Source organism: Chiloscyllium plagiosum, chromosome 12, assembly GCF_004010195.1.
Source record: "Chiloscyllium plagiosum isolate BGI_BamShark_2017 chromosome 12, ASM401019v2, whole genome shotgun sequence".
Taxonomy (NCBI): domain Eukaryota; kingdom Metazoa; phylum Chordata; class Chondrichthyes; order Orectolobiformes; family Hemiscylliidae; genus Chiloscyllium; species Chiloscyllium plagiosum.
In genome coordinates, this window is record NC_057721.1 from 25,041,394 (window position 1) to 25,050,100 (window position 8,707).

The window sequence follows — 8,707 nt, forward strand, 5'->3', positions numbered from 1 at the left end:
AAGTCTTGCTGAGACTTGATTTCCCAAAATGCAGCACCTCGCATAAAGTGTCAAAAATCTCCAGAGCATTGTGAAATAGTATGACATTCACAGATCTGTTTGAAGTGGCTCAGCATAGAGATCAAAGAATGAAACCCCCAAAATCAAGTCAAAGCTGTTGGATAGCACTGTACTCCTGCTGAGGGGACAGATTGTGACTAAAAAGAACACCTGCAGTTCCAAGTTATAGATGTAAACAAAAGCCATTTATTTCACTCAGAACAAGTATAAAACCTGGAGTCATAACCCTCTGTATGTCAAATGTGATTTGCAAAGTGTCTCAACACATTCGGCCATTGACAGCAGGATAAATTAAAGATAGATAAAATTCTCGATGATAAAAAATTCCAGGAGTACAGGGAGATGGTATTGAGATGGAGGATGCATCATGATCCTCTTTAAATGATGGAGCAAGCTTCATGGGCCAAATGGCCTACTCCTGCTTCTATTTTCTCTTAAGACCAACTCAGCATCTCCTGTGGAAAGTTCCAGCTGTCCTCAAGGCCTGCCTGAAAGATGGAACAGAAAAGCTGGAAAAGAAAGGAGTAATCAAGAAAATGATAAGTCTTACAGTATGGATTAATATCATGATAGCAGTGAAACAACAGGAAAGCTGAGAGTATATATCAGCTCAAAGGATCTAAACAAAGCTCTGAAGACATCTTTGAAGAGAAAATGAGGTCTGCAGATGCTGGAGATCAGAGATGGAAATGTGTTGCTGGAGAAGCGCAGCAGGTCAGGCAGCATCTAGGGAACAGGAGAATCGACGTTTCGGGCATTAGCCCTTCTTCAGGGCTAATGCCCGAAAGATTCCTGAAGAAGGGCTAATGCCCGAAACGTCGATTCTCCTGTTCCCTAGATGCTGCCTGACCTGCTGCGCTTCTCCAGCAACACATTTCCATCTCTGAAGACATCTCCCTACCTATCCTAAGCCAGCCATTAATGGATTTTGCCACAACTTGCAAAAGTAGAATTTTCACCCCATACTACCTATAAGCTGTGCACCCAGAAATCAAAACTCGTGCATACTCCATGATTGCACACACCTGGATGGTCACACATGCACCTCCATGCAGCATACTTACAATGGCTGTCTATGAATCCCAGAATTTTCCAATGCCAGAACAAAGCCTAGCTCTTCTGAACTCACTACTCAGCCAAACAACTACTTCCAACTCCAGATAAATTGTGAAAACCTGTAATCATCAGTGCAGGCTCTGGAAAGAGGAAGAAGCCAAGTGGCATCACTTCCAGTCAAGGACTCAAGTTGAAAGCTGTTGGAACGGGGTTAGGGAATCCTGGGGAGTTTACAGTCTAGAGTGTGGTGCTGGAGAAGCACAGCAGGTCAGGCAACAGCCGAGGAGCAGGAAAATTGACATTTTGTACAAAAGACCTTCATCAGGAATCTTCCCAGCAGCACCCAGGAGGATTGGACATGAGGTCCAGGAAGCAGACAGCCATTCAGAATCAAGCACATGTGATACAAGCACCAAGTTACATTTCTCTTTCATATTTTAAAGCTTGATTTTCTTGATGAGTTTAAGATTTGTCCAAACGAGTAAGATAATGAGTTTTCAAGCTCCTCAAGAAATATTCTTGTGCATACTTCAAAAGGGAATGGCTTTCTGAGGTGATCAAAACCAAAAAAAATAAAGTCACAGAGATGTACAGCATAGAAACAGACCCTTCAGTCCAACGCATCCATGCTGCCCATAGAGTCATAGATTCCTACAGCACAGAGACAGGCCCTTTGGCCCAAACTGGTCCATGCTGACCAAAATACCCATCATGCTATCCCCATTTCCCTGCATTTGGCCAATATCCTTCTAATCCTTTTCTATCCACATATTTTTCCAAATGCCTTTTAAGTCTTATTAACGTACTCACTTCAACCATTTCCGCTGGAAGCTTATTCCGTATGCATACCACCCTCTGTATAAAAAAGTTGCCCCTCAGGTTCCTTTTTATTCTTTCCCATCTAACCTTAAACCTATGCCCTCTAGTCCTCTTTTCCCCAACTCTGGAAAAAAGACTGAATGCATTCACCCTATCCATGATTCTCATGATCTTCTACACCTCTATAAAATCCCCCCTCAGTCTCCTACTCTCTAAAGAAAAAGGTCCGAGCTTGTACAACCTCTCCCTGTAACACAGACCATTAAGTCCAGGCAGCATCTTGTAAATTTCTTCTGCACTCTTTCCAGTTTAATAACATCCTTCCTATAGCAAGGTGACAAAAACTGAACACCATACTCCAAATGCGGCCTCACCCCAACATCCTGTGTAACTGCAACATAACTTCCCAAATTCTATACTCAGTGCCCTGACTGAAGAAGGCCAGTGTGCCAAAAGCCTTCTTCACTGCCCAGTTTACCTGTGACTTCATTTTCAGAGAACCATCCATCTGAACTCCAAGATCCCTGCTTAAGGCCCTACCATTCACCATGAAACTCCTACCTTGATTTGACTTTCCAAAATGTATGACCTCACACTTGTCTATATTAAACTCCATTTGCCATTTCTCAGCCCACTTCCCCAAATGATCAAGGTCCTGCTGCAATTTCTGATAACCGTTCTCGCTAGCCACGATACCGGCTATTTTAGTGTCATCTGTAAACTTCTAATCATGCCTTGTACATTCTCATCCAAATCAATGATATAGATAACAACCAGTAATGTCTAGATATCCTAACATACAGTAATGACAAAATATCCAAAATTAATCTTGTCCCATTTGCCAGCACTTGGCACATATATCTCTAAACCCTATTCGTATACCCATCCAGATGCTTTTTAAATGTTGTAATTGTGCCAGCTGCCTCCACTTCCACTGGCAGTTCACTCCATACACACACTACCCTTTGTATGCAAAAGTTTCCCTTTAAGTCCCTTTCCCTCCTCACCTTAAACCCATGCCCTCTAGTTGCTGACTACCCCAACCCAGGGAAAAGACTTTGTCTATTTACCCTAAGCAGCTCCTCATGATTTTATAAATGTCTGTAAGGTTACCCCTCAGCCTCTCACCCTCTAGGGAAAATAGCCTCAGCCAATTCAGCCTCTCCGTTTAGTTCAAACCTTCCCACCCTGACATCACCATTGTAAATCTTTTCTGAACCCTTTCAACTTTCGCAACATTCTTCAATAGGAGGGAGACCAGAATTGCACACAATATTCCAAAAGTGGCCTAATCAATGTCCTGTACAGCTGCAACATGACCTCTCAACTCCTCTTCTCAATGCTCGGACCAATAAATGCTTTCTTCACTATCCTATCTACCTGTGACTCCACTTTCAAGGAACTATGAACCTGCAATGACATCTTCAACAAAGAAACAATGTGCAACTGGCGCAATTTTCACTTACCCTCAAAGAGCTGGTATGGTATCTACTGTTGCTCCAAAGAAAATGCTGGAACAACGCTGCAAAAACGTGACAGGATTGGAAGGCAACTACCTAAAGCAGCATTTGAGCCAACACTCTGCATGGATGTTTTTATTTGTTTACAAAATCAAAGCAAAGTTAGAATTTAGGGATTGCTCACCAAAATGGCAGGAGATCGTCAGATGAGGATGGAATGTACATAGCACAAAAAGACCAATCCTGATACGGTAAACGTTCTCTTTGATAATGTCATACCTGTGGAAAAGAGGAATGGGTCCATGCTTTCAGTGACATTCATGATCATGTAGCAAGGTGCTCAGCAATTACTGAAGCTGCCTTTGCATTTGTATGGTGTGTTGGCTTTATTATCCAAGGACAGCTACTGAATGAATTGCACTGAATCATAGCTTAATAGCTAATAATAGTACAAATATTTCAGTCCAATAAAAGCTTGATTTTGTACCATGCTCGAGCCAGAATCTGAACTTGCTTATAAGACTATCTGCCAGAATTTTGAAACTGACAGAAACAATGCCTCCATTGTGACAGAAATCCAGCAATTGTATGTTAGCAGTGACCTTGATTTACAGAAGGTGGTGATGATTATATCAGACTGAGTCTCTGTTATGCTGGGAAAGAAAAATGGAGCAATCTTCCAACGAAAAATCAACCATTTGTCAGAATAGCACTGCTTTGCTCACAGAGAAGATCTGAGAATCAATGATGCCTGGACTCAGGTGTCAATTATGAAAGATGTTGAAACTCTTCTAAGAAAGGTGTGTACAATGTCCACAGGTCAGCTGTGAAGAAAGGACAATTTGAAGATCTTGCCAATGTCTTAGAGTATTACACAGTAACATTTCAACCTTTCAATGAACTGAAGTGGATGTCAAAAAACTTTGCAGTGAGTACACAAACGAAAAATTGCAATTTCTTGATCAAATACCGCATAGAGCAAGTGCATTAATCTAATCCAATTGACAATTATGTAAGTATGAAAATGGCTCCAAAGCCACACTGTCCCATTACATTGACAGAACTGGCATCATTGTGCAATTTCTTGCAGAGAAGCAGTTTGAAAACAACTGAAGCATTGCAATTTGCAAAGGCCATGATTAATATACCTGACAAGTCAATATCTAAGTGAACACATTTATTGGAATGAATATTAAGAAGGTTCTAGCTGTTTAGATCAGATTACTTACAGTGTGGAAACAGGCCCTTCGGCCCAACAAGTCCACACCGCCCCGCCGAAGCGCGACCCACCCATACCCCTACATCTACCCCTTACCTAACACTATGGGCAATTTAGTATGGCCAATTCACCTGACCTGCACATCTTTGGACTGTGGGAGGAAACCGGAGCACCCGGAGGAAACCCACGCAGACACGGGGAGAATGTGCAAACTCCACACAGTCAGTCGCCTGAGGCGGGAATTGAACCCTGGTCTCTGGCGCTGTGAGTCAGCAGTGCTAACCACTGTCCCACCGTGCCGCCCACAGTTCTTAACAGTAATGTGGAAACTACCACATTCCTTCAGTTTATTCAAGTGCTATGTGACCAGCTGGAAAGCAGATTTCCAGAACAGGAATTACAAGAGTGGGATGTATTTGATCACACAAAGACAATCGATTATGAATTTGGAAAAGACAGTATTGTATAACTGATATCAAAAATATTCTAATTTTATACCATACTATACAAAAGTGTTGTCACAAAAGATATGCGAAGAATGGTCTGATTTCAGATTTATTGTGGAGACTGGTTCCATTCAGATATTCAGTGATTTGGTGGGTAATGCTCTAAACATAGACTAGTTTCAAGCAATGCCAATGCTTCTGGAGATTTTGTACAACATTTCAGGCATCAAGAGCTGGCTGTGAGTCTGATTAAGTCGCATGATTAAGTAGAAATTCAAAAGCACGTCAGAATTATATCACTTGGATAATGTGATGTGAATTCAAATGTACCATTTCAACTGGACAAAATATCAACCTGATGCAGCATATAATCATTGGGCAGTAAGTAAAGATGTGTGAAAAGCTGCAACAACCATGTGAATGAATTACAAATTTCCTCTTTTGGTCAGATATTATAACTGGTGTAGTAGTACCAGCACTAAATGGGTCCTGAGACTTCTGAAGCAAAAAACAAATACTGTTTATTTCAGCAAGTAGAATATCTGTAAGTGTTAATTAATATAAATGCACACTTTGAATAGTTAATAAACAAACTGCAAAAAAAAAAATTCCACTCAATGGATACAATGTGCCACTCCAATTACTCCAGGATCTGCACAGGTCCCAGGGAAATTAGAGAGAACACTGCCCTAGCTAAAAAGGATAGATAAATGTTAAGAAAAGCTGGATGAAAGCAATAGTTTTTTTACATATATTCTGTGTGTCACTTTGAAGATATAGATGGTTGCTCATGCCATTTGTCATTTCTATGGCTCTAGAGGCGAAATTATGATGGTACAATGGCTTTAAGAGGTGTATTTGGTCCTTTTGTTTTATGAAGCGAGGTTGAGACAGAGGTACTGAGCAGTCTGCTTCTCAGCCAATGAAGTAAATCATTTGTAAAGCCTTGGCTTTTTTTTAAAAAGTTGGTACATTTGAAGCGGCCTAAATGAATGGGGTCAAACTCCCACAGAATCAGGATTTTTTTAGTTTTCAACTTCAGTAGCAGTTGCTGGGGTCTTGAAGTTGAATGTGGAGGCTCTCATTCCTCTCTCTCTCTCTGTTACAGCTAAAATCTGGGGTTCTCTTCCTACTGCTGGAATTGCATGTGAAACAATCAAGTTGCCTTTACCAAAGGGTGTCTTTATGTGATGTTCTTATATGGGAACAGTTAATTAGTAGTAATATATGTTTTGTTAAGAATTTCGATAGAGTTACAGTTAAGCCAATTATTTTGTTTTTATTTTGTCTGCATTTAATTATACTGTACGAAAGAAAGTGTGTTTTGTTTCAAGCCTAGTAGTTTAACCAATTAAATTGCACCCGGAACACAAAGCTTTACACTTATCCGTAAAATTAGAAAAAGTTAGAGTCTACACTACCTTAACATATTTTGAGGCGGTTTGATCTGGGCCATAACAGTATCAGTATAGAAACATGAGATAGTTAGTGATCAGCTAGTTCACCGATGCAACAATATAATGGAAAATGTCATTACTGACTATGATTAAAATCTAGTGCAATGGTTAATGGTTGCAAGATAAAGCTGAAATGGAACAAAGAGGTAAGGTATATAGATAATGTATCAACAGGAAAAAAAACTTTTGTCTAGATTCCTAAAAAGGTGAAAACTGTAGCAGCAAAACAGCAACCAATAAATGTTAAAGCAGTGCAAAGGTTTATTGAATTTCTCAACTGTTGAGCAAAAGTCTTGTCCAATTTGTTGCCAGAATTTTAACCATCACACTAACTCACTGCCAAAAAAAGCAATGGTATTGTGTCTTGGAGCAAGACTTTTCTTCACTACTGTTAGGCAACTAGAGATGGTAATGACAGTGCTGAAATGCCATGGTATGAATGATAAAGTCACTCTGCAGTCTGACATTATGAGCAAAGAAATCAAGAATCACATCATAGTTTAAGCTAAGTAAGCTAGAGAAGTATTGATGACACATGATATCCCAGACAGACCATGGACGAAGCTGGGACCAGATTTCTTTATTCACAAAGGATCTGATTATTTTGTCATGATAGACTACTACATTATCTTCTGGGAGGGGGACTAGCTGACTTCAGTGCCTACCAGTGCGATGATAGAATGTCAGAAAGCACACATCAGCTTTTATGGCATTCCTGACATTTTGATGAGTGACAATGGCCTTCAGTTCACAAGTGAAAAGTTCAGCCACTTTATGAAAGGTTTGGAAATTCAACACCATACATCATTTCCATGCCAGCCCATGTTAAATGGAAAGGCTGATGCAGCAGTGGAAATCACTATCGGAATCATTAAAAATCAAGTAAATACTGCACAGTTTAATACTAGATAACCGTAGGAGAAGCAGCACACCTACTGAATGTGTGGCAAGTACTCTAGTACAAAGACTAATGTTACACTGCAGCCAAACTATTTTTCCAATACAATAAAAAGTCACTAAAGTCAGATGTTATAACAGGTGCGAGTGACACAATCATGATTAAGTGGTAGAAAATCAAATTTCAGTTTTTAAAGATTACCAAACCATTGCCAGAGTTGAGTATTTGAGATCCAGTCAGGGTACAATTCTTCAACACTGTCAGCAATAATCAGCTCCAGAAGCAACTGGGACCTGTGTAGAGCAGTTGTTACCTCAACTGTCTGTCATGGACATGAACAAGCAATCTACTGTACTAACTGCAGGTATGTAGGCACATCTGGAAACATCGTTTTTTACCTATTGGTGGTTGATCAGGAAGATGTGAACTCAATACCTGCACAGGCCACAGATCAACCATCAGACTCAGAAATCCAACAATGGAAATGAAGCTACAACAGCTCTCACTGAAATGACAAATGACAAAAGAATGACAGGAAAGGAACATCACCTATAAAATAGTAGATATTCCATGTATACCATGATTTAAACATGATGTGTGTAATGCACATTTAAAAAGCTGATAAGAATAACAAGCTGTTAATACATGATAGTTGTTTGTATTGTGAATAATTTGGGTAAGTCAGAAGGTACATTTTAATGCATGCATTTTTTGTGTTTTGCATTAAAAGGCAGATATTTGGAACAGAAAGTACCAATGGCTTGCTGTATTTATATGACTTCTACCATGAGGCACTGACTGGTTATCCCTCTTCCAGCGATTGTCAAGAAAGCCAGAGGACAGGCAGAATGGTATTGGATTGAATACGTAACAGATGTCCCCAGATTCAGTGTGGTTAAAACAGATGTAGGCACATTCACAAGTGATTTGGAAAGGTTTTCACACTGTACCAATTTAACCCTCTCCCACCAATTGGGTGGAGTGTTAAGAATGATTGAGGGGTGTCAGTCTGACTCCCGTTGTAACTACTGTCTCAGAATTTATCTACGCACAAACGCAATTTGCTTGTATATTGGTTAGAATAATACGATGGATCTCTATGGTACTATGGACAAGAAGGATGGCTTCATGAAAGATAAGTTTTTTTTGGCTCATGATTTTTAATTCTCTACAGCATTTCTACACAATGTTTTTTTTTCCATAATTGTTAGCAGTGAAAGGGTTTGTTGTCTTGGTGTGGTGCTCAAGCAAACCAATTGTGTTGTCTTGAGGAATCAACAGGTAGACATTAG